We start from the raw sequence: 26,151 nt of genomic DNA, 5'->3' as shown, positions 1-26,151 counted from the left end.
TCCAATCTAACAGAACTGACAGAATTTCTTAACAGAATTGGTTAGATTTCTTAAAAATTATGTCTATTATTGTAATACATGAGTATACATAATCCTATAAGATCCTTAAATGCATTAACTTTTTACAAAGTTCTTGAAAAGCACAGGTTTTTTTTCAAAAAATAAGTCAACATGACATAAGTTAATAAAAAGTTGGCAGATGAGACACTTGCAAGTTTGAAAAATTGGGGTATAATTACATAAAACATACATTTATGACAGACTAGATGTTTAACAAATAAAGCAACCCTCTAATTTCTGGAATTATTAGTGAAACATGAATTTTACATTAAAAAATGCTACCATCTTGGTTCCGTACTGTTATATAAGGAAGAGTAGTCATCCTATACCAATCGGTGGCATTTTGACTCTCTTGGAAAACCCTTTTGAGTGCCAAAAACTCAGTTTAAAGGTGTTACTGAGATTGCAAACCAATGTAGCCATATAGCAAATATAATTAAGGTTGGCATTTCAATCTTGTCATTCTTTGTTTGTTATTTCTCATCAAAGCCTGTTTGTAATAAATGGTACGTATTTCTTCAAGTTACAATACTGAAAATTAATACAATAAAGTTGTTGGATAATTCCCTTTGTAGTAGAAAGAGATAAAAAGGAAACAAACAGAACTTTAATAAAGAATAGAGGCTCAACTTTGTATTTCCTTAAAATTATGGCTATCTAATATCTGTTATCTTAGTACCACATGAAAGTTGAGAATTTTGGATAGTCAGGAATTTTACAGTTTTTCATCAAATAATATCAATGTGATTATCCTAAACAACATATGCAAAGATGGAACAATGTTTGTAACACCTTATACCTCTCTCCTACTACAGTAGACAGCTCTTAAGCAAGGAGAAAATCCTTCGGATTTAGTGAAGAAAACAGAGAGAAAAAGCAACCAGCTGAAATATACCTGCTTTCAATATTTAACATATTATCTACCATAGCAATAAGCTTTTTAGAGCTATTAATAACTATTTTTGCTACAATAGGTGAAAATATATCCTAAATTTAACACTATACAGTGTAGATTTACATGTCTTTCCCATCCGTAATGTCTGCTCTTGAAGTCAGGCAGTCTCACACACTCAAAACTTTCTGCTAATGTAGCAGTCACTTCTTAATTTTATTACCAATCTTTGTGAAAATGGGATCAAGACTACATTTTCCCAGATTAAAACAATAAAATAACCAATAACGAGTCTCAGGCCTTTCTCTCTTTGGGCTAGGACACCACAATGCCAGCTGACCATGTCTGAGGAGTTGTTAGGGTGACAAAAAATACATTCCTAAAACCTTCCTCAAGAAGATGAGTCCTATGAACTTAGACCTTCTAGCATTTTTCAGAGTCTCATGTTTGCTCTTGAAAGGACTTTCCCTAAACCACAGAGGATTTAGAAACAATGTGTGCAGGTCTTGAGAAGAGGTTGGCATTATCTTACAATCTAATTAACAGTAGTAATGAGCAGTAGGCTGTGTTTTACAGCACAGCCTGACCATGACAAAAGGAATTAAGGTCTTCTTTCCTGCTGCCTCCTCCACATGAGATGGCATTTGTTTACAGGTCCAGTTTCCTCTGTAACATACCAGCTTCCTGTATTCACTGTTGTCACCTGGATAGCCCTACTCCCCATCCCCATAACCTTTCCCATTCCTTTTCCACAGATCCTCATGGAATCAGTCATCCTTTTTTGCGCATGCTATTTATCTTCCACTTCCAGAGAGACAGCAGTGACAGATTCAACTTCTTTGAATGCAGACTTTACAAAACAAGTATTTTGGCAATTAGGACCACAACCTAATGCCCTACACCAAAAAGAAAAACAAAAAAACCCAACAAACCAGAAAAGATTGTACTTCCTTTTTTTCCATGGATATATTTCTATTACCTAAGTTGTTCATGTAAAGAATAAGGTGCAAGGTATAACTTTCATATTCTTTCTGTATCAGTGATTCTATGACTATCAATGATTCTACGACTTCTACAAGTGGTAGCTTGGCAGGTAGTTGAGAGCTGTATTTTTAGTTTAGCTTCTTTTCTATTCTGAATTTCTAAATTACTTTGAAATATTGATATAATGGGTGTATATATACATACATATATAATATGTACACATGCACAAACGTATGAATATATAACTTCAGACAGGATTTTTTTTATTAAAGGGCATATATGTGTATATACATGTATAACACACAGAAGAAAAAAGGGTTCTATATATCCTATTTTCATACTTTTATTTTGATTATGTTGAGTTTTGCTTGGTTTCTCTCCGTAAAAAGAACATCAACTAAAACTTTGAGTGGTACACAGCGAAATATATAATTCATTTGTGAAGGTAAAATTATCCAAAATACTTGTTATGAGAATTTTTAATATGCTGCAGTCCACGTTTTGACATATTACCTGGAGCAAAGCACAAGGTTTCTACCCGTAAAATGAACACAAAGTAGCTAAAAACTTACAGTATTTCTTCCTTATTTTATTGTTGAAGATACCTTATTTTTAATTGCAATGTAGGATAGGGGACCTTACTATGAAAAGAAAATGGCTTGTCTGTAAAATGTAAGAATTTAATCGTGTGCTATTGTTGCCTGCCAACAATGAGCTAAAAAGCTTAATGGATCATAGGTCTGGCAAACAGCCACGCTGTCTCCGATTCGATATGTTTAACTGCGTAATCTGGGTTAAGGTTTGGTGCTATTTTTTTAATCAGGGTATGAATTGTTGATAAACAAAAGTTAGATTTTATCCAGACTTCTTTTTCCTTTTTTTTTTCTTTTCCTCGCCGAAAACAGAACCACTAATCATTGACCTCGACTCGCAGAGCGGGAGGAGCAAGAGAAAACAGGCGGCGGCCTCCCCTCTCCCTGGGCTGGGGCGCTGCCGCCGTTCGTGGCCGCCGGGCACTACCTGACATAGGAAGGCAGGAACGCCTGCTCCTTCCTCTTCCCGGGCTGCCAAACTCGAGGGCCCAAAGCCCGAGAGGATCATTCTCAGGGGTGCTCTACATACACCCCTTTCCCAAGGAAACTCCGCTTGCAACTCCGAAATCACCACCTGGAGCCACTTCTCCATCAAAGGAGTGGGGTGTGTGGGGTGTGAGCCGTTGGGGGGTTGGGTTTTGGGTGTTATTTCTTTTTTAAAGAAAGAGAGGTTGAAAGAGCGAACTGCCGCTAGGAAGGGAAAGCACAAAGTATATAGCTCCTCCTCCCCCATCTTGCATGTTCCTTGGGCACACTGTCGGAGAAGCCAGGCAGCAGCGGCAGCGTTATAATGTAAATCACAAATCGAACAACTTTAAATGCTGTTCTGGCTATTTTTTATCTTTCCCCAGGATGGGCTTTTTTGGTGTGTAAATTGCTCTCGCTCCCCCCACCCCCCGCCCAGCTTTCCCTTTGACTCTTACAATCATGCCCTCCCTCCCTTCTCCGCTTGCTTCCCCCACCTCTCCCAAAACACCCGGCAGAAATGATGCACCATCTTCGGTCCTCTCCAGCCGGTCACTTTGCTAGGGCAGGAGGTGAGCAGCCGAGCAGGGGGAACGGCGTTTGCAGGAGTGCGGTGCGGCCCCGCACCGCTGCCCGGCTCAGGCGGGCCCTCCCGGCTGCTGCCTCATTCCTCCGCCGCTGCTCCTGGGCCCTGCCGGCAGCTCTTGGGGACAGCCGGCTCCCCATCTCCGCCCCTTGCTTTTCCCCCTCCAGCCGCGTCCCGGCGGCGGCAGCCTCCCAACGCCGCCCGAGTGCCTGGAGGAGCCCGGCCGCTGCCCGCGGAGGAGCCAGCGCCGGCGGAGGGGCCTCGGCCGCAGGGCGAGCCGGCATCACCTGGCTCCGTTGCCCGCCTTAGCGGACTGGGAGAGAGGGAGAGAAGGAGGGGAAAAGGGAGGGAAGGAGGGAGGGAGGGAAAGAGGGAGGCTCCTCCATACGCGGGGAGAGGCTCCGGCTCCTCAGCTGGGCGCTACCGGCAGCGGCAGCTGCTGTCGTGCTGCACCGCGGGCGGTGACGGCTCCCGGCGCGGCGGGAGCGCGCCGCTGCCGCGGGACCTCAGCTCTAGGGCGGGGGGCTCAAACATCGGCTGGAAAGTAGAGACAGAGTTTTGTGTTTTTTTTTTTTTTTCCCCTTTCCTTTCCTAGTGATTGCGCTTTTTTTAATTTTCGTTATTTTTAATCCCTCCCCCCGCTCTCCTCCTTCCCCCGGCGGTGCGTGTGCCAGCGAGGAGGATGCGCGCCTCCCCCTGCCCGTTCCCCAGCAGCTCCCGCCGCGGCGGCGGGGCGCTGGGGGCCGCGGGGCCGGGGGCGCGCCGGGCCGCACCTGGTCGCACCGCGATGCGCGGGCTGCGCCCGCTGATCTCCCGCGCCGCTCCCCGCCGCCCCTCGGTGCCCGAGTCTCCGCTCGCTGGTGTCCAGCGTCGCGCACACACGCACACGCCGTCACGCACGGAGACACTCACTCAGTGACTCCGCCGAGCTGCCCAGGCTGCCGAGCAGCACAGCGCAGCGCCGCGCAGCCCGCCTGGAGCCTCCTCCCTCCCTCCATCCCTCCCTCTCTCTCTACTCCTCCTCCTCCCTCGCTCCCGCCTGCCGCTCTGAAGGATGCCCGGTAAGTAGCGGCGAGGACCGGCACCTCTGCCGGTGCGTGATTTGAGGGGTTAGGGACTGCTTTATACTGCTGCTGCCCGCCGGGGGGGGGCGCGGGGCGAGCGGAGGGGAGGTGACAGCGATTCGAGGCAGGAGGCGGCGTGGCTCGCCGGGTGCTCCTCAGAAGGACTTTTAGCTGCGCGGCCGGGGCTTGAATGTGGGCGCCGAGGGACGGGGTCTGTGCACCGTAGCGGGCACCGGCCGGGGCGGGGGCCCTTCCCCTGCGCTGCGGTTTGCTGCCTGCAGCACCGCGGTGAGTACGGGGCTCCGCGTCTCGACGGGGTCCCCCGGGGACGGGTAAGGTGCAGAGGGTGCCCTGCCGTGTCTGGGGCTCCCTCCTTAGCGGCTCCGCTCCGCGCCGTGCTGGGACCGGGGCACGGAGGGAACGGTGCCTCCGGTACGCCCCGGGGACTGTCCTCTGCTGCTCCCCACCTCGGTTTTGGTCACGTCCCTAGGGGCTGCCAGGGCGATCCGGCGTTTCGGGAGGCGCGGTGTCACCAATTGGACAGAGAGGGAGCTCCGCCGGGCACCTCACCTGAGGAGAGGAGCACCCAGGTGCTGCGCGCCGGGGAGTGGGGAGGAGAGCGGAGCCCTGGCCGGTACGAGAGGGTGCCCGCGGCTCCCCTGCCCTCTCCTCGTCCTGGATGCTCCCTCCTCCTGCTCTGCAGTGGGCTCCGGTGGCAAAACGTTCGTCCCTTAGGGAAGCGTAATGTTTGCAAAATGTTTGCTGTCAATTAGCGGGTGGCTCTGCTCAGCTCGGGTTTGCGCACGGCTAACTCCGCTCGGGCAGGAGCTCAGCTCCGGCTACCAAATGCCAGGGACATCGGGCAAGGGGCTTTTTGTTCTCCTAGATTGCCTGCTGCCATTTGTGGGAAACAAGCATAAAAGCTCACAGTTGATGGAGATTTTTAAGTGGACCTCGGTAAATCATTGGAATTTTTTTTTCTTACTTTTACTGTCTGTACTTTGACAATGATCTCGGTGTGTTTTGCATCCTGGGTATGATAACTGCCCCGTTGAAGTCAATGACAAAACTCACAATTAACTTCAGAGGAAAACGGTTCTAGTCAATACAGAATGAAAGGGAATGGGCAGAAGGCATAGGGATGGTGACGTGAGAGAGATGTATAAAACATGGTGGAGAGAGATGTATAGAAGAAACTTAATTTTTAAAGGTAGGGTTTTTAACTGAAGAGCTTTAGCAGCACTGTGCCAGAAATATCTTCTAGATTTTCATTGCCACTTTGCACTGGTAAAATACTGGAATGATTTCTTAATGTGTGTGATATCAAGATGGGCTGAAGCCCATTGCTTTAACCACAGACATTATAAAGTATTACTTAATACCTTATACTTTTCCAATGCTGTATATCTTTGTTCTCACTAAAAAGTTGAAAGCAGAAGGAGACCACTGAGACAATTAGATGGGCTCCCATTGACTTCAGTGGCCTGTGATCAGGCCCAGAAGGGCTCAATAGAGAAGTAACAAGAGAAATGTAGTACAGTTTGTAAGGAAAGGTGTTATATAAGCATTTAACTCATGAACACCCTCCCTCTAGAGAGAAGAAAAATCTAAATGTACATTAATTTTTTATCCCATTTTTAAGAACTCTTTCACAACACAGATGCAAATAAGAAAGAATGCTTCTGATTAATAATTAAAATGCCCATATTCATATGGACTACAAAGAAGATTTTGTGCAAAAAGAAAAATCCATTAGCAAGTGGAAGTTCTAGTTCACAGAATGTCCTCTGTTCAGTGTAGTATTTAGATTGGGAGTAGTCAGACATATAATGAAGCACCAAATAAAAGTATTGATATTCAAATGGCAAAAGCTGGTCTTATTTCTGTAACCTGACTAACCACTGTAAATTGCTTGGAATGCCTTAAAAAAGAAAATGTGATTCTTAATTTTTTTCAAATCTAAGTGTTGAAAGATCCCCCAAAATGCTGAATGTGATAAAAAAACTTGTCAGGTATCAGAAATATGCTATATGAAGAATGTGATTATTACATTATAGGTGCGTTGGGGTGACGTTGGCTGGAACTCACCAAAGCTGTGCTACCATTCTCCTCCTCAAATGTATAGGAGAGAGAAAATGTATCAAAAAGCTCGTGGGTTGAGACAAGGACAGGGAGATCGCTCAGTGGTTATTTCACAAGCAAAGCAGGCTCAACTTCGTAAAATTTGTTTAATTTATTACCAGAGTAGAATAACAAAAAATAAAAGATAAATCTTAAACACCTGCCTTTCCCCTACACACACCTGCTCAACCTCCCTCCACTCCCCTTCTTCCCAGTCTTAACTTCACACCCTAATTCTCTACCTCCTCTCCTCCATTAGAGCAGGGGAGATAGGGCCTGCAGTTCTTCATAGGTTGCTTCAGCGTGGGTCCCATACGCAAGGTGCACTCCTTCAGGTACGCACTGTTCCAGCATGGGTCCCCCACAGCGGGATGCTACTCCTCCTCTCTCCACAGGGTCACAGGTCCTGCCAAGAGCTTGCTCCAGCATGGGCTTCCCATGGGGTCACAGCCTCCTTTGAGCATCTACCTGCTCTGGCATGGGGTCCTCCATGGACCCCATCCACAGGTGGATCTGTGCTCCATCATGGACCTCCACAGGCTGCAGGCATGCAGCTGCCTCACCATGATCTGCACTGTGGGCTGCAGGGCAATCTCTGCTCTGGCGCTTGGAGTACCTCCTCCCCCTCCTTCTTCACTGACCTTGGTGTCTGCAGAGCTATTGCTCTCACATACTCTCACTGTTCTCTCTTACTGCAGTTTCTATTGCTCAGTTGTTTTTTTTTTCTCCCTTCTTAAATCTGTTATCCCGGAGGTGCTACCACCATTGCTGATAGTTCACCTGCCTTGGCCAGCTGCAGATCTTGGAGCCAGCTGGCATTGGGCCTGTTGGACACAGAGGAAGCTTCTGGCAGCTTCTCATAGAAAGCACCCCTGTATCCCCTGCCACTACCAAAACCCAATACAAGAAGAAATATAACCTTTTTCAGTAATGGTCCAGTAATAATATTTCCCTTTTAAGTACAAGTTAGTGTTAATAGGCAAGGATAAAAAAAGTTTGAGGTGCTGCACCTCTTGTTCAGCTTTATTAGTAGGTATCTGGTAGAATCTCATTGAAGTGAACTGAATGTGTCACTAGTACTTAACTGTGAACAGATTAAGATGTTCATGTTACAGTGGGAAAAAACCCCTACAAAATGGACAAATACTTCACTGATTATCTCTTCTCTCCTTGCACGTACAAAGGCAAGACAAACACTTCATTCTTTAAATGTCATATTATAGGTTTCTTTCCAATTTTCCTATGAATTTAAATGTTTCTTTTATCATGTGCCTTATATGGAAGTGAAGGGTACATATTTTATGAGACATTGCATGGAGAAAAATTTTGTTCACTCTACTTTGTTGCTCCCTTTATTTTACACTCTATCTACTGTTTGCTAACACACTGTAATGCCACAACCTGTTTTTGTTGATAATACTTCCATTTGAACTCAAATGTGAAAAATAGGGTAATCATTTCCATATTAAGGGTTTTGAGCATTTTTCTTTTGGGGGGGGAGGGGGGATAGGGGAGTGGTGGTTCTTTTTTTAGTGTCCAAAGCAGTGCTTAATGCTCTTTGCTTTCTTGGATGAAGAGAGTTGGTAGTTCTAAAATTGAGGATACATATTTGAATAAATCTTTGGGTTTGTCTGAGAGCTGTTGTTTGAAATTCTTTGAAATTATTTTTTTTCATTTTGGTGTTTCAATACTTACTCTTCATCTGTGTATGTAGAGACTCAAATATGTTCTTGTGGACAGTATCTTCAAAATAGAAATTTAGGGTTTTAAGGCTTACCTGTAGCTGAAGAGTATATAAGATTTGAGTATTTAAAGCTGGGTTGAATGAAGCCAGGTAGTGAAGTACCAGGAAATTCCAGGACATGATTCTGAATAACCATTACTCACTTGTAGCATCTTTATAAACCTCATCCTGTTTTGAGGAATAAGTGCTGTTCATCTTTATTCGGATTACTATTTCGAGACTATTTTTGCTGTCCCTGGTCTGACTCTGAAACATGTTTATGCCCTTGTATTGCTATGGTTGTTAAGTGAATGATAGCCAGTATTTACAAGTCTCTTGGTATTTGAATCTAGGAAGCAATATTAGTCGGATTCTCCAAAGTCACCTGAATTTTGACATTACTACACTTTTAAAAACATTTTCAAAATAAATTTTATTGTTTTTTAGTCCTAGAACATATTTGTCAGATACTTTATTTAGAACTATATTCTTCTATTCAACAATTTAAGAACAAAAGCCTCCACTGTCGCTCAAATCAATCAAAATATTGGGTTTAGGTTATACATTGTACATATGGAACATGGCATGTAAAGCAGATGGTATGTAAAATTATGCATAGCATGTCTGGAGAGGCTTACAATATCTAAATGCAGTGCAACAGAACAAGGAAAGAGTGTCACATGCAACTTAAAATATCAATCACTGGACTATGGCTAGTCTCAACTGTGTTTTGTTTTCGTGTGTGTGTGTGTGTGTGTGTGTGTGTGTTCAATTTTCTCTTACTGCAGTCAGGACATTTCCTTGATAATATGATCTTCCTTAGAAAAGCACGCAGACTGAAATGATATGCTACTAGCTAAATGAAATAAAGATGAATATACAAGAAAAAGTAGTTTAGTTCAGATTGGGTTCAGAACACAAATGCACGTAAAAAAATAATGAGAACAGAACTTTCAGTCTTTTAAGGAAAATATTTTAAGGGAAATGGCCAGACACCATTTACTACTAAGACTGGCTTTTTCTCTGTTATTTGTGCTCTTGGTTTACCCAACCCAGCAATAGCACTTAACAGTACTTCTGTCCTGTTGCATAAATACTGTGTTAGCTCCACAATCTCTCTCTCTCTCTAAGTATTACAAGTCTGTAAGCACAAAGTTTCTTCCTGAACAAACAAGCATTACTGTGCATTGTTAACACAATCAGATGAAATGGTAATTGCAGAAAGATTCACATCAGCAAAACCCTTTAATAAATATTAGTTCTTAAGCATCTGTTGACCTCAAAGGGACCTAATCACATTTTGTTGAACAAAGATGCTTTCGTGATCAATGACCATGAAAAGTAATAATTTTCCCAAGTTTATTCAAGTGTTTAAATCCATGGTTATAAAATGTTTTCCGCATTAGACAACTTCAAATTTAAATATTTCTGCTTTTTTTTAATGTTTTGTATGCTTTAGAAGTACTGCAGGCTATTAACTGTTTTAAAAAGAGTTGCACAGCTGTGCTCTTTCATATTTCTAATCCAAAAGAACAAAGATAACATGTAAATGTTGAAGTTTATAGTGAAGGACTACTACAAAATGAACTTTATATATAATCCCAGGAACTAACACTGCACAAGGTAGACTTTAATAGCCAATTTTGTAAAATTCAGACATTTTTCAAGAAGTCAAACTGAAGGTATTCCCACATGTTTAAACTGTTGCATATCCCCAAACATGTGTAAAGCTTTTTAAGCTACCTGAGTTGATACAGCATGTTTCACACTAATAAATGAAAAAATAAATAAATAGCTAATTCTTGTAGTTTTTGCACACCAACGCTCACAGTCCTTATGGATTGTATTTTTTGCAACAGTGTTGCTTAAAATACAGCTCTCTGTTTGGGGGAAAGTAACACATTTGTCCTAATACATTACAGAACAGTGTCTATCAATTAATTTCTTTTTGGACATTAAAGAACTTTTATCCATTTAAATCACTGTAATACAATCTTGCATTATAATGGCTTGAACAATCTTGACTGCATACAGTTGCTGGAGTCTCCAAAGAACTGTCATAAGTAAAATTGTTAGGCTGTATTATATCAAACACATAATCGGAGTCTATCAAGGGATGACAGGACTTTACATAACAACACAAATTATTAAAAAATATCTGTGAATAAAAAATTATTTGTAAAAGAACTTAGTAAACCAATTTATAATACATATATAAGCACCCTTTTTCTTTGGAATTATGCAAATGAAATATTAATATTCATGATTAATCCTATGTAGAATTAAGTGGAAAGTGAAACAACAAATAAGGGATTTGTCCTCTACAACAGGTACTTAAGCTTGCTCAGCAGCATGTAAACTTTCTGCACTAGCTGATGGACTTTCAACCTACATCAAAATCTTCCTCTGCAACCTGACATTGTTGCTATGATGACAGCATTAGAAAACTGGCATCTCATGGGAGACAAGTCAGTTTACATCAATGGAAATGGATTTACACTGCATCCTGAATTCTGTGCAGCCAGGTTTGTTTCTATTTTTCCTCTTACTATTATAGAAGGCATGACTTTTGCCAGGTATACAGGCACAGCTGAGTTTGGTAAAACCCAGAATGAACCTAGCAACAAAGTTGTAAGTGGTAGAGATATATGAAAAATATATCTCTAATGTGATGTGTTTTGTTGGGTTTTTTTCAAGGAGCAAAAAAATACACTCTAATGAAAGATCCTTAAGACAAAAGCAAAACATAAAATAAGTGCAACTGAGGTTAAAAATAAAATTATGAAATTTGAGTTACCTAACATGTTCTGGCCACAGGAGAAGTAACTAAAGCTGACATACCGATAGAACAGGAGCCTCAAAAGAAGACTAAAGCAAGAAAATAACCATTTCCTCTGTTGGAAATCCAGATGGCCCTAACAGATTTTGTGTGCATTTGTATACACATTTATATGTGTGTATACATGTGCATACATATATTTTTTTTCTTTTAATATCAAAAATCTGTGTAATGCTCTACTTTGTTACTGCCTGATTTCCTCACCCCAGCAGGGATTTGGTGGTTGTTCTTGCTGTATGACCATCAAGTTACAGAGGAAGATATGACAGCACAATAAATAGCTGAGAGTGGTTAAACTGTTTCCTGAAGGTAAAACAGTAGGGTCTAATGGTTCTCCTGCAGAATGTTTTAAACCCAAGGTTATAAATAATAGCCAGTGCTGTCAAAGTTAAAAAAAAAAAAATAGTAGCCAAATCCTGAAAAGGAAGAAAACAAAGTGAACCTACACGTAAGTGTCTGAAGTCAGTGCTACATTATGTCCTGAAAAACATGAATCTGAAAGATATTTTGCCAGCTATAGGCTAGTGTCATCTGCAATCACAGTTAAGATCTTGCTGTTAAGACTTGGAAAAGCAACTACAGTCTTACTTTGGAGAAAGATTTTGGAAAGATTATCAGTGAATGTAATGTGAAGCTTTTAGGGAAATGGAAAATGACAGTAGAGCAGTGGAGTATTTATTAGAGCATTTTTTAAATACATTAAATAGATATAGCATTTTTTCATAACAACTTTTGATGCTGAAAAGACAGTTGACTGGAGTGAGTGGAGCTAACTTTGGCATGATGTCAGAAGTAAGATTTGGGGGAAAATATGTTGGACAATTTGGTGCTGTATGTCCTCACCTTTGTAAATGCCGTATAAGTATAAATAATGTCAGAGGTGGCAGCAAATCCTTTCTCTTTATAATTTCACATTCCTGCCTCTTGTAAAAGGATTAATCTCAAATGTAAAGTAAACCAGATTTGCAGTGGGAAAAAAGTCTGTCAGTAGAGAATCTATCAGTATAGTCAAACAATATGTCTTTATTTGTCTTTTGGTGGAAAATTACATCCCCGAGTGCTGATGCACAATCTGTATAAAATAATCTATTCTAATCTTTTTGGCAAATAATTCTGCAAAAGAAAATATGACTGATAAGCTTTTTACCAACCACAGAGTTTTCACTCAGAGGAAAAGAAGATTTGAGGAGAATTAGTGAAAAATTTGTCCTAGGATTAGAAGTTCTCAGTTTGCATATGAAAAAACCCTGGTTACAACTGACTGCTAGCTATTCTTTCAGTATACTCTATTCAATCATCTGAACTAAGAATGAAGTTCACTTCTTTCAGGTATAGCCAAAAACATGGGCTTCAAAAAGCTGAACTGTGCAACTGCAAATAATGGAAACTCAGACCTTCATTCTGATGTGCCTAAAAACGTGTCACTTCAGTTCCTTCAGGACTGTTCCCTGGCTACTAGTGAGGTAGATCTAGGTAAATATAAATCAAACAACTCTTTCTTCCCTTATATATTGGACCTACAGTATTGTAACTGCCTTTGTGTCCCTCCTGGTGGCTAGCAAAGGGACTATTTATGGTGCAGATACCTCAGAGTTTTTGTATACCTCCACCTTACACAACTTAATAGCAAGAAACAACAAAGTATGAATTTCCTGGCAGAAGCTTTACTTATGAGAATTATCCTTGAACAGAAATTATTTTCTTTAACAAAAATGGATTGAAGATTGATCTGGCATTCTGATTTGTCATTTTTCTTCTTCTGTAACAAAGCAAACTAGAAATTTTTTGTTTGTTTGTTTCAGAAACAAATAGCATATAAGTTTTTTACTGATATGTGCATTTTATTTTTTTATGCAATTTTTTTATTCCTGTGGAAGCAAGAAAGAATTTCAATGAGGAAAAGAGGATAAATAAGAAAAGGTGATAAAAATAGTTTCTAAATTTTCAAACCATTTTCTCTTTTACAAAAAGTAAATATACCTGATTAATGTCTCTTTATTATTCATCACCTTGAAAATCTTCTGTATTAAATAAAAAAAAAAAACAATTTTTCTTATGTCACTTCAGAATGGATCAAAACTTTTTACTCTGAAAATCTTTTCTTTGAAGATATTTCAGTCAGCTGTCAGGAAAAAACTTGTAGCTGGTTGAAATTTCTTTGAAATTTAGATTTGTCAGACATATAAGTTTATTGAAAACAGAGCTGTCCATAGAAAAGACATATTTTCATATATTTTTGTGCACTGTGACCATCTGTTAATTAAAAGATATATTTTCCATTTTTTCTTAATTTATAAGGTGATTTTTTTTGTAAAAATAAAAATAAGAAACCAAAAGAAGTCTTCAGAATATTGACACAAGATTCTTGATTTATCCCAAATTAAATTTTTTTTCTTCCTAAACTTTGAAGATTTTAAACTTCCTTTTGCAACTCCCAAAAGAGAATTTCAAAAGCTCCAGTCGTTTTTCCTGATGGGGAGAATACTTCTTGACCCATTTCAGAGCAGACACAACATTGGGTAGATCATGGTTTTAGTCTAATGGATAAAGTGGAAGTACTGGAAGTATTCCAGGTGCTTTTTTCCAAAGGTACTTGCTTCGTGGAAGGTAGATTATTTTATTCCTAAATACACTGAGGAAGACATTAGGTGAGAAGAGAAGGAAAGAGGAAATGAATTGTCTCTTTGCTATAGCAAAAGAAAATAGTGACTGAGAGATCAGGTGTGTCTTTTTAACAACATTAAGAGGGAAATGCCTTTTGACTGAACAATATATAGGCTCAGGAGGTAGAATTAAAATATAGGTAAAGACTTAGTGTGCAGCTTGAAAACAATCTAATTTTCTTAGTTCAGTTTTTCAGCACCTTAAGTTGAATATGTGTTGTTTATATGACTTGACATGGATCAGTAAGTAGTGCTTATGGACGAGACAGCTTGCCTCTAGACTCGGCTGTGTGATCAGCACCAGTGCACTGGGTCAATATGTAAAGCACAGCATGGAGATACAGTGTAAATCCCCAGCATGGTGGTAGACAGAAGGTGGCCACTCACGTCTGTTTATCCCCCAGGGACACAAGAGAACAGATTTGTCAGGGTTTGTGTCTTTTATTCCAGTAATAATGAGAGATTAATTGGGAATGTTTACTGTTGGGAGAGTAATTGGGAATGTTTGTTGCTTACATGTTTGAGAGTTTTTTTCTATTACAGCTGCATTTCTGCTCCTTGCCTATAATTTTCATAAGTAAATTGAACAATGCAAGGCCTCCCTCTAGCCTGAAGGTCAGATAAGCGTGGCCACTTCCATATGGTTAAGTTCCCTTAGCCTCCCAAGCACAGGTTGCATCCAGTCTGTCCCTTGAGAGCAATCCCCAGGCTGGGATAGTGCCCTAGCTGTGCCCAGGAAACCCTTGGGAGACAGCTAGTCAAGTAGCCAAGATCATGAAAGTGTCAGAGACTGCCCTGAGATTTTATGCTTTAGAAAAAAAAAATAGTTCCAGGGCATGAATCCATGCCCTACTGCTATTTAATTCATTTCCATAGATGTAGTCCTAGTACTATTTAGGTCAGTGTGGTTCCAAATACATAGACATTGTTTATTTATTTTTCTTGTTAGGAATGAACTTAACTCATTTAAGTGGTGCTACTACAGCCCAACATGACATTTTTGCAAATAGTGAACAAGGGGCTTAATATTTGTTTGTAACAGTCATTAACTGTGGTATATGCAATAATATTCTGAAAGCAGTGGAAGATTTGAATGTGGCAAAATGTTTCAGGAAATAGTGTTCTGCCTTATTTATAGTTACATTTCTCATAATGCTGGGTTTCAGTTTATACAGAAATTGCTGTTATAGGAAAGCTATTATCCATTTACAGTGCATTTGTTATCAGAAATTTATAAAGTATTGAAAAATCTGTTTTTTCAGAGGTACAAAACAGTGAGGGTACAAGCACTTCTTTTCAAAGTGTAGTTGGTTGACCCGGGCCAGATACCAGGTACCCACTAAAGCCACTCTCTTACTCTCCCTCTGCAACTCGACAGAGGAGAGAGAAAAAAAAAACAGCTAAGAATTCATGAGTAGAGATAAGAGCTGGGAGAGGTCAGTTACTGATTACCTTCACGGGCAAAACAAGACTCGAAGTGGGGATAGTACTTACATTTATTATTAACAGGATAAGAGCCAAAGAGTGAGAAATAAAATAGTCTTAAAAAACACCTTCCCCCCACCCCTCCTTCCTTCCATGTTCTCCTTCCTCCCCCTCAGCAGTGCAGAGAGACAGGGAATGGGGGTTATGGTCAGTTGTTGTTTCTGCCACTGCTCAGAGAGAGGAGTCCTTGTCCTGCTCCCATGGGGTCCCTCCCATGGGAGACAGTCCTTGATGGACCTCTCCAGTGTGAGTCTGTCCCTTGGGCAGCAGTTCTTCACAAACTGCTGTCCCGTGGGTCACTCCTCCATGGGGTGCAGTCCTTCACGAATGAGCTGGACTGACGTGGATCCCCCACAGGTGTCGCAAGTCCTACCCAGGAAAAACCTGCTCCAGCATGGACTTCCCTCTCCACGGGCCGCAGGTCTCTGGCAGGACCCTGCTCCATCCTGGGCCTCCCATGGGGTCACAGCTTCTTTCATTCATCCACCTGCTCCAGCATGGGCTCCTCCATGGGCTGCAGGTGGGTCTCTGCACCCCGTTGGTCCTCCATGGGCTGCAGGGGCACAGCTGCTCCACCATGGTCTGCACCACGGGCTGCAGGGGCCTCAGCTCCAGTGCCTGGAGCACCTCCTCCCCCTCCTTCTGCACTGACCTTGGTGCCTAGGTTGTTATTCCCATGTTCTCACTTTGTTCTTCCCTGGTTGGAATTTCTTCTGCGTAACAATCTTTTGTTCTTAAATATGTTGTCACAGAGGCATTACTATTGCTCCTACTTGGCTTGGCCTTGCCCAGTGGCAGGAAGCCCATCCTGGAGCTGGCTGGCATTGGCTCCATGGGACAGGGGAAGCTTCTAGCAGCTTCTAACAGAAGCCACCCCTGTAGCCCCCCCCAATACCAAAACCCAGCCACAGAAACCCACTACATTACTAATTTTTGCCGAGAATGCAAATGGAGACAAAAAATATTTATTTGCTAGAATATTGAGTATTCTGTGTGTCAGGAAAAAAAAAAAGACAAAACTTTTAGAGTGTGGTCTCAGAAATCAAACTCCTTTCTGCTTTAAAATAGACTTTTTAGCTAACTGAAAATTATGTTTACACAGGATAGTTGGATACAGTTCTAATAAGTAATTGTATGACTGTGGACTAATTGCATAAGAAAAACAGTATTTAATTTAGTTGTGGGGGGAAAATACATTTGATTTATAGCAATTCTTATCTTAAGATATGAAATTTTTTATTTCTCAGTATTTAGCATCACTGTGCATCTTTTGCAACATCTACTCATCTTAGTATGATGTAGCTAGTAGAAAAGTAATATTTTCTACTCTTTCTTCATCTTTTATTGGTGAGCTTTTTCAAGGTTTTATATGCTCACTGTTGCAGGATAGCACAATTTCAAAAATAGTGACTATTAATCTGGTTGTGGGTAAATTGAAATGTTACCTAGAAGAGATTCTACGTCTCATCATAATCCTTCTATACCAGTTTTGTGGTTCATGGGTTGCATATGTAAATTGCAGTGCTCTTGGGGGAAAGATAACTACCAGAGAGCTAATAATTTCTCACCAATGGTAAAATAATGCCTCCAAATGCTGTGACCCTAAGTGTGTGGTAAAACTGAATCTCAGGGGGAAAGTCATGAGGTGCCAGTGCCTTCTCTTAACATTGCTTTCAATTTGGGCTCCAAAAAGCTGGAGTATTTATTACTTTTGGAGGCTTCAAATTGGGAGAAATAACAAATCTAAATTTTTTACCCATTTCTTTTTCTAAGTGGTGCCTTTAGAATATCTCTCAAGGGAGTTTCAAAGAGTCTGATTTAACTATAGCATAAGCACATATATAATGAACTTGATGAACCCAACCTAAAAAAAAAAGGATCTGAATCTGATAAATTGGCAATAGTCAAATATAAGTTTTATTATTCAGTAGGAGCTATTTGGCTTGATCAACAAAGTGAAGATTTTTTTAGAAAATTGAAACTTAATGAAGCATACCAGGATTTTTAGCTTAGCTTTGGTTTGGAAGTTGAGGTGACATATGTCACTTACTTTGCTTTAGTGAAATCACTGAGTTCCCTAAAATTCTTCATGCTTGGAAAATTATGTCCAGCATGTAACTCCACAAATATATTTAGAAACAATAGGGTAGTAACAGATATTGAAAAATCCCTGGTAAAAATTTAGGAAACATACTGTATGATTATTCATGATATATATCTGCATATTTATTTTTACTTTATTCTTAAATATATATTGTGCATACTCTTACCTAAATATAAATGCATTTTTTCAGTTGGTATAGCATGTAATGATTAAGGAGACCTGAGTGTGTTCTAAATAATTTAACTTATTTATCAGCGATACTTAAAAAGGAATAGTTAAGTAAGTAGATCTAAAGCTGGCCTGGAGATTCTTTGGTGTGTGTCTGAAGCATGTCTGCTATCTACAACTGTAATTCATGATCTAAAGAGCATCCTGGTCCTTGTATCCTGCTGTAACGCCTCTAGTGCCTCTGCCTTTATCTTCAGTTTTGTCTGCAGGGATGGTAGCTCTCAGTTGGTGAATACAAGTCATGCAGTCCAGAAGACAACGAATTCATACCACGCAGTAGCTAACGGATAGTGAACTAGTAGCCAGTCTCAAATCTGGGTCAGACACAGAATGTGCCACAAGTCAGATTTCTTGAGGTGTCTTTCTTTTGAAGATGAGGCTTTTTCACCCAGCCTGTTTCTTGGGAAAAGCTCCACAATTATAATCCAGCTCTGCAAATCACTTTGCAGGCTGCCTCAGTATCAAAACATCGTAATTTGTGGCAATAAATTGCCTATTAAATATTTCAGTCTATTTTATAAAGGTACTTTGAACAGATGTTAGGCTGAGACATTCAGGGAGAAAGATCATGACACATTTGGTGACAATGTGGTATTGGTGCCAATAGCTTCCTATAAACTGTGAAAAACAGATGTTACTCTGGACAAAATTGTACCTTTCTCTTGACTATTTTCAGCAGGGGGCAGGCCTGACTCTGACCCCACTCCCCAGGCTAACCTTGAAGCTGCTCTTACTGTGATGGAGACCTCTCTATTAGCCTGGTCCTGCAACTGTTTGACACATGCTTCAAAATTGTCCTAGCCTGACTGTTTCAGCTGCCACCTCCAATGTGATACTGTCTGCTTAAAACTCAAAGTATAACTCTGTCATACATATATTTAGTGCAGTATGGTTCTTAAAAAGCATTTTAATCTGCTGACATTTTAGTTTGTAGGCCTCTGGGGTCAGGTTGAAAAATTACACTAGTGCTGAACTTACTCTGATATTCTGGGCAGCCCTCTGAATTTTAAATAACTATCCTCAGAAGGCTACCCTTTTCAAAAATTATCTTAAAGACTGCATACAGAATATTGAGCTCAGTTCAGTTAACAGCACACTGATATGCAGGCTGAAATTTATAAAAATGAAGGGTAAGAATCTCTGAATTTATAGATACCAGCAGTTATTTTAGTTTTCATTATCTGAGTATCTGGTCCTACAGTGCTAACTCTATGAGTTCTGTGTTACTGTAATTGTTAATATTTGCATATGAATTAACTGTTCTGCATTGTTGGTTTTGTAGTTGACTGCCTATTCAAACATGTAGGATTATTTTGAAACCTATAAAGGAAATGATCCTTTTATAATCTGGAAGTAGGCAAGGTGAAAGACACAGGTCTGTTTTTCCAACCAATAACATTCCTTAATACATTCTCTTACATGCATATAAAGAAAAAGTAAGATTACTGCCTCTTTGTCTTTAGAAAGATTTATGTAAGTATTTATTATTTAGCTTATTACTGTTACTTCTCCCAATGATCAACTTGTATTGTTACTGATTCTCATCATGTAGTGATCTTCATGCCCCCCAGCCTGTGTTTCACAGCTTCTTCTTCTGCTGTGGCCTCTCCTATTGCAAAATTGAATCTGATGATACTTGCTTGTCCAGCTCAACTCATTGGGCTTCTCCTCTGGTCCTCTACCACCTACCTCCTCCGATCTGACTGTACCCTCAGACTCTTTCCAAACCGCAGATGCAGTGGGCATCCAGCCATGGAATGGGACCAGATTTTGGGCACAAAATAAACCCCACTGCTTCCAGGCAGAGACTGAAACCCGTTAGCCATCTGTTCTGCCTGATCATTAGGGACAAAGGCTACTCAGAGGTAGTTTTTAACAAGGCCTCAAGCAAGTGTACCTTTCCAATTTATCTGAACCACCTCTTACTTTCAGTTTTCAAGGGGCATGATAAGCATTCTATGTTCTCTGTATTGAAATCAGATTTTGAAAAGCTGAAAACAGTTCCCAATTCACAGCACATCTTACTCAGCTTGACTGGAGCTGTTCTCCTTTGGGAGGAGGTCTTTCTGAGCCAGAGGGAAAGGAAGTATGAGCTCAATATATTCCTTGTTCTACCAGCTGCCATCAAATATATTCATCTTTCCTTTGAGGAACTATGAGTCCAGATCCATTCAGACGGTGCACCCTGATGAGACAGAGTGTCATCTTCCATGATAGGTGATGAGGCTGTGGTTCCAATCTTTTTTTTTTTTTTTGTCACATCTAATGAAGAATGCCAAAACAGATGTGTTTCACTATTGTACTTCCAGGAGCAGAATGAAGTAAAAAGCCTAGGATGGCAGCTACAGCGAAATCTTGCAGCATGCCCTGTATCTGGACTGTGAGAAAAAGAGATTCTTTGGCTGCCTGGACAAGTCACAGTCTTTTCTGAATGCCCCAGCAGGCTCTAGGAAGAAGGTTTAGCAACTTCTCATCTACCCTGTGTTAGAAAAGGCTTATTAGCTCTACCATGTGTCCAGTCCTTTGCTAGTTAGCAAAGAGTTTCTAGAATGCTTCTTTGGTGCCTTTTAAGATCGTGTATCTTATTTTTAGATTAACAGCAAACTGTGCTTGAATGTGATATCTGTATGCTATTCTCTCTGGGGCTGAATGGCTGCTTTTGTGTTAGATATATGATGCATAACACACCAGTTCTGCTCTTTGAGTAGAAGGAGGGCAGAGTTTGCTTCAGAGTGTTTATTTTATCCTTGCCCTAGTCTAAAAATCATTACCTCCATATGAACTGGGTGATTTTCTGGTTGTTAGTTGAGGTAGACAATGGTTCTGATTCTCTGCAGGAGCCTTTTGGTACAAGTATGTTCCAAATAATACAAAGAAGAAAGTAATGATAATGCTTTATATTATTTACAAAACAAACCAGGAGGAAATAGTCTACAAATAAACTATTATTTAGTAAGCAAATTGTTAATGTCTATAAACTTACAGTTGTATAGAAGATGTAAAGATATGTCACGAAATCCCTATGTCTTTTGATGCTCAGATTCCTCTTTCAAAAGTTTTGGTTGGGGTCCTTACGAGGATAGTCCTGTTGTCAAATTATTCTGCTTGATTAGTAGCCCATTTCCTCATTTGGGGATATCTTTGCTGAAAAAGAAAAAAAAAATCAAATTGTAATTTCATTGCCTTTTGCTTCCTCTTGGTAAATGCACATAGAGTTATTCCTCTTTTTGTGAACTGCAATTGTGATTGTCATCCAACAGATTTAGGTCTTGAGTAATAGAATACTGTATTACGTGCTTTCATAATGCTAGTGATCCATCTCAAGTTTTCATTTATATGAAGAATGACCTATGCTTTCTTATGCTTTCCTCTCTCCCAGAATTCAACTCAGAATTTCAATGTCAAAACATCTATGCAAAAATAATCTACTTCATCATGTATCATTCTTAGCAGCATCACACTTTCACCTTTTCAAAATTAGATGACGAATTAATAAACTGGTGTTTGTTCCAATCGTAATGGAAAACCGTGGCTACTTAACAGCCTCATGCCCTCCCTGTAATTGAAACTTGCAAATATTAGTGAGATTATACCACTGTTCTGTCAATAAATATTATCAACTGAGTTCATTTGTGTGGAGTTCTTGGGATTGCTGCAGAATGATTTTGTATTGTCACTCTAAAGATTTCATAATAAACCTAACAGATTATGGCTACCTTTTTTAATTAACTCAAGTGCTCTCAAACTTCATATCATATGTCATGAGTTTAAAGCATGCAGCTCTCGCACATGCAAGCAGACAGGGAGAATGCACACTGATGTGGCTGTTGCTTATGAAGAGTTACAACTATTTGGAGCCTTGCAGTTGCACCCCTCGCTGAATGAACTGAATGACAGATAATCTAGATCTATCCCAGGTGTAGCTTGTTCCTGAATGAATATATATCTCTCCTGGGCAGAAAACATCCAGCACTGTCTCTGTGAGACACTGGCCAAAGCTCCTACCTCATTCTTATGTGTCAGCTTTGCAATAAAAAGTGACCCTGTAATTAACAAGTTCCTTAGTTGCTCATGCAAAGCTGCTGGAACAAGATAAATCCTTTTGCATAGGGCCTGGCATAGCCAAAGCAAAATGTTTGTATGTACACAGAGAACAGGAACACTGTATGTGATAGCATCACTTGGTGACACCTGCCATACAAATATCATCATTGGGGCACTTCTAACTACCTTAGTTATGTTTTATAACTGTGAGGAGTCAACATGAGGTTTTGAAGGGCTTACAAATTTCTGAAAACGTCCCTGAACTGAAATTTCCATGATCAGCCTCTTGCTGTAAGTACCTGGAAAGTTCAAAGAAAATGGGTTTGTTTTTAATTCTATAGAAAAACACCACAATCGTGTTAATCATTAAAAAACAATATATTTGAATATTTTTAATGCCTGTTAAAACTGAAACTTCCAGAGCTGAATAACTAAAAAAGTTAAATCCAAACCCATCACCCAAATATATTTTTCTTAAAATATATTTGGTCATGCCTGTGACATTTGACCAATCTCCAGCTTTTCAAAAAGTATATAGTGAAAAGATTGTTTTCTAAGTTTATAAATAAATGTAGCTCTCTCTATATTTTTGCAATTATTTGGAATATACTGAGAATTCAAAGGAATGAAAGAGATTTCTTGTCCTCTGTATTTGGCATGAAGGGTGCCCTAATGCACATTTTCACCTTTTCATTGAAGAAGAATGTGTCCTGTGGATTACTTACAGAAAATGGAAGAGTCTATATCTGAGATAGGCAGTCAAATGACCTTGTGTAGGACACAGTCAGCATATTTGAAACTAAGAAATCCTTTTTTCTGTTGTTACCTTCATGTTTTTCTTTAAAGCATCACTAGATAACCTTGGAAAAATCCTACTAAAAGTACAACTAGTGAAGAAAACTTAAACTGTCATTGTGCAAAAAATGTAAACTTAGTAAAAATAACTTATTGCAAGTATAACCTCCAAATTTTCTGTGCTCGTTGTTTTGAAAAAGGCCAGACTAAATTATCATATTTTTCCTCCTAACCTTAAAATCTGTATCAGCACATTTTACTTTTTATTGGAATCTGGCGCTGGCATTTCTCTGGTAGTTTTCTGAAGGTTCTATCTTTTATTTTTTAAATAAAAGTAGAAAATTGGAGTGGGGAGTTAGAATAGGGGAATATGCATGGGGTGGAGGGGATAAAGGTGGAAGGGGCTAAAAAGGAGATGGAAGCATAAATCTCTAGCTGTGACCATGACAAAAAACCAAAATTTTAGATTTTGTCTCTTTTTTTTTTTTTTTTGAGAAAGTGATTGGCACTTGAATTTTACTACTTGACATAGTCTAATTTTAGGTGTGAGTAGTCATATTGCAAACCTCTTTGTATCTACACTGAACATGAATTCACCTTTATGATGTGCAAGGATTCTGGCTCCATTTCTTACTGCCTGAACCTTGTTACAAAACTAAGCCATCTTATTTATTTCCAGTTGATTGAGAAAAAAGTTTCTCTGCTATAAGAGACTTTCTGAGAAAATATGAACTGAAAATAATTTAAGTAAGGAAAAATTCCAAAAATAATCAGTATCCCATCATTCAAATAATTTTCCTTGTGATAGAAATTCATAAAATCATGGCATGACTTGCAGTATCATCTCTGAATTTCTTTCATATCCAGGATATTTCTCTGAAATGCTCACTTAATTTTCCAAAACTAGATCTGTGTTTAAATAGTATATGACCTGAGAAATTATTATTTTTTTCAGAGAAATAAGTATGTTGGTAATAATAAAATATATTAAAAATATTGCAGAAGTTATTACAGTTGATTTCTCTACCCTATTCCAGAACCACTTTTTTTTTTATAAGCTTTATATTTTAGTTTAATTATTTCACTGATTATCAAATCCTGTTACAATGTTCACTCCAGTATATGAACAGGGGGAAGGAGGAAACTTTCTTTACTTATAAAAATATTTGCTCTTTTTTTTTTTAATTGATCACGTATTCAGAACATTATCACATACATGATTTTCATAAGAGCATGTCCATTGGCTCTGCCAGTGTGAGCATCCTTAGATGAGATTAAATGCTTAGTCTCATATTTCAGTCTGTTCCTTCTTTTATACATATAAACCAATTTGTGTACAGGCATGTACTATATTTCAACAGACACAGAATTTTGGAAAGATGTTGAATTATCGCTACTCCAATTTTTAATACTAATTTAAAAAATGCAAGTATTTTTAAGTATTTCCAGTGTATAAATTGGAATAAAAATTTTTAGACTTTTCTATCATTAAAACTCATTACTCAGGACATTCACGTAGAAAGTACATTGAAGCAAATTAGGTTTTCATCTAGCTGAGTTATTGAATTTATTTTCTTTCCTTTTACATATCTGTGCATTTTTGTTTTTCAAAATGTGGTATTCGCAACTACGTATAAGGAGACATAAAATACTTAATTGGATGTAAAGTGTCCAAATACTCAGTAAAACAGGACACTACTCCACTAGTAAGAGGGAGATTTCTGTACTAGAAATGGCCAACAGCTTCTGTCACTTTTTTAATATGATTGAAACCACAGGATTCTCTCTGATAAGACAGACAGTATTTCATAAAACTCTGTCATCTATTAGCTTGCACACCTGCCAGTTGAACATGTGACCAGTAACTAGAACAAATTATTTTTACTGGAAATTATGTCCTAATTAAACCAAGTTATAATGATTTCTGAAATAAAGAACACAAGCTTTAAAAAAATTTTTAAAGAAAAGCATGAGACACCCTCCCATGTCCACCCTAAGGATTCTTCAAGTATTTCCTGCATCTAAAATAAGAGTCTGTTTACCTTTTCTAACAAAGTTAGTCACTCACAGAATTGGCTTATTACAGTGCGGGTAAATAAGAGAATGCTGCAGATCCCCTCCCCAGTGTGGTAAGAGGAGCATGGTCCCATCATCAGAACATTGCTCTCACTAAGCATAAAACCTCTGTCTTGCTTTTGGAAGACTTTGAAATCTAAAGATTTAGTCTATCGTATGAACAGTTAGTCACAGCTTCTGCAGCATCAGTGACAGTAACTCTATGTATAAGTAAAATCTAGGGCAAGATGTATAGGTTTCTTTATAAGGTTTTGGGATAATCTGATCCTGTATTAAGTTTTGAAGTCAGACTACATTGAAAAATGAAGTGTGTGTGTGGGAGTATAACTACAATAATGTTTATGTTCATAATTCAGAGGTGTGTCCTGAAGTACCTTCGTGCCTCTTGTCACACTTGTGAATGGTGTATGGAACAAAGCATGACTGAGCGGTAAGCTATGCCTGTGCTCACTGTCCTTAAGGATTATAGCAAAAAAAAGTATCCATAGGAAGACAGACATTTTCCAACAACACACTGTATGAATCATTTCTTACTTGTTTCTTTCTTCTCAAACCTGCTAGTTCATATGTGCTTGCACAGCATCTAAATCCTCAGGTGCCCAAAGTGTGCTCCCATCCCCTCTGCCCAGCCTTGTAGAGTAGCAGGATGACCCCCATAACTAGGGGAGAAGGATGGCCTTCATCTGCACAGAAACATTTGTGGTCATGTGGGGAAGACCTGGGGTGGACACCCTTCTCTGTGGCATAAACGTGAACATGTGTACTCAAGGAAAAGAGTTGAAAGGCTTTGAGGATGCCAGAAAAAGGGCAGGGTGTCATCTCAAAGGAAAAGGCGGTGATTCTTTGGTTCAAAATAGCTTGTATGGCTAGGTGGACCTGTAGGTGCCAACTGACTAAGCATAATCTACCAAGCAGAGTTTAAGGCTGGATTGAAAGAGAGACAGAGGAAAAGAAATCAATCTACTAGTTATGGCTGCATTATATTTGCTACTTTCTCAAGAGAACCTGTGGCATAAGAGGGAGTTTTAATGTACAACCAGCCAGTAAACCCAGCTTGAGACTGTAATATCCCCAATACTAGTAACTAAACTGTGATGATGGACCTCTCTCTGACCATTGCACGTGGTGTCTGTGATTTGAGATAGGTCCCACCTCTGGTGAAAACATAGGAAGACAGCAGGCTCTCTGTGGTGGTGGCTCTCCCTTATGTGATCTGGTGTGTGATGTGAGCTGGGCTCCCAGCATGACTGCAGTGTAGGCGTCCCTTTGAGATTCTCAGGTAGGACAAATTTTCAACAGCTGCCTTAGTAGCTAATTAGCCCTATCCAGGCTTTGATATTTGGTTCAGTCACTACATGATGAAAAGTCTTATTTACATATTTTCCACCTGTTGCTTGTTTTTCTACCATCCTAGGATTTCTGAAAGTGT

General features: G+C 39.7%; 1 protein-coding gene across 3 annotated transcripts in view; it reads left to right on the top strand.

Annotated features, from left to right (window-relative positions):
- Positions 1-4,376: 4,376 nt before the first annotated feature.
- Positions 4,377-26,151, top strand: part of HS3ST5 (heparan sulfate-glucosamine 3-sulfotransferase 5) — a 187,140-nt gene continuing 165,365 nt past the window's right edge. Inside the window, exons 1-2 of one of the 3 annotated variants that reach the window (XM_027634127.1) lie at positions 4,769-4,932; positions 10,819-11,013. The gene's annotated coding sequence lies outside the window, so the exon portion shown is untranslated. Of the gene's footprint in view, positions 4,642-4,768; positions 4,933-10,818; positions 11,014-26,151 lie in introns of those variants that run through there. The other 2 variants (XM_027634126.1, XM_027634128.1) reach the window with 2 other exon arrangements.

Source organism: Corapipo altera, unplaced genomic scaffold (assembly GCF_003945725.1).
Source record: "Corapipo altera isolate COAL_440 unplaced genomic scaffold, ASM394572v1 2b, whole genome shotgun sequence".
Lineage (NCBI taxonomy): Eukaryota > Metazoa > Chordata > Aves > Passeriformes > Pipridae > Corapipo > Corapipo altera.
The sequence above is the reverse complement of the archived record's forward strand: the minus strand, read 5'-3'. Positions and strand labels throughout refer to the sequence as shown.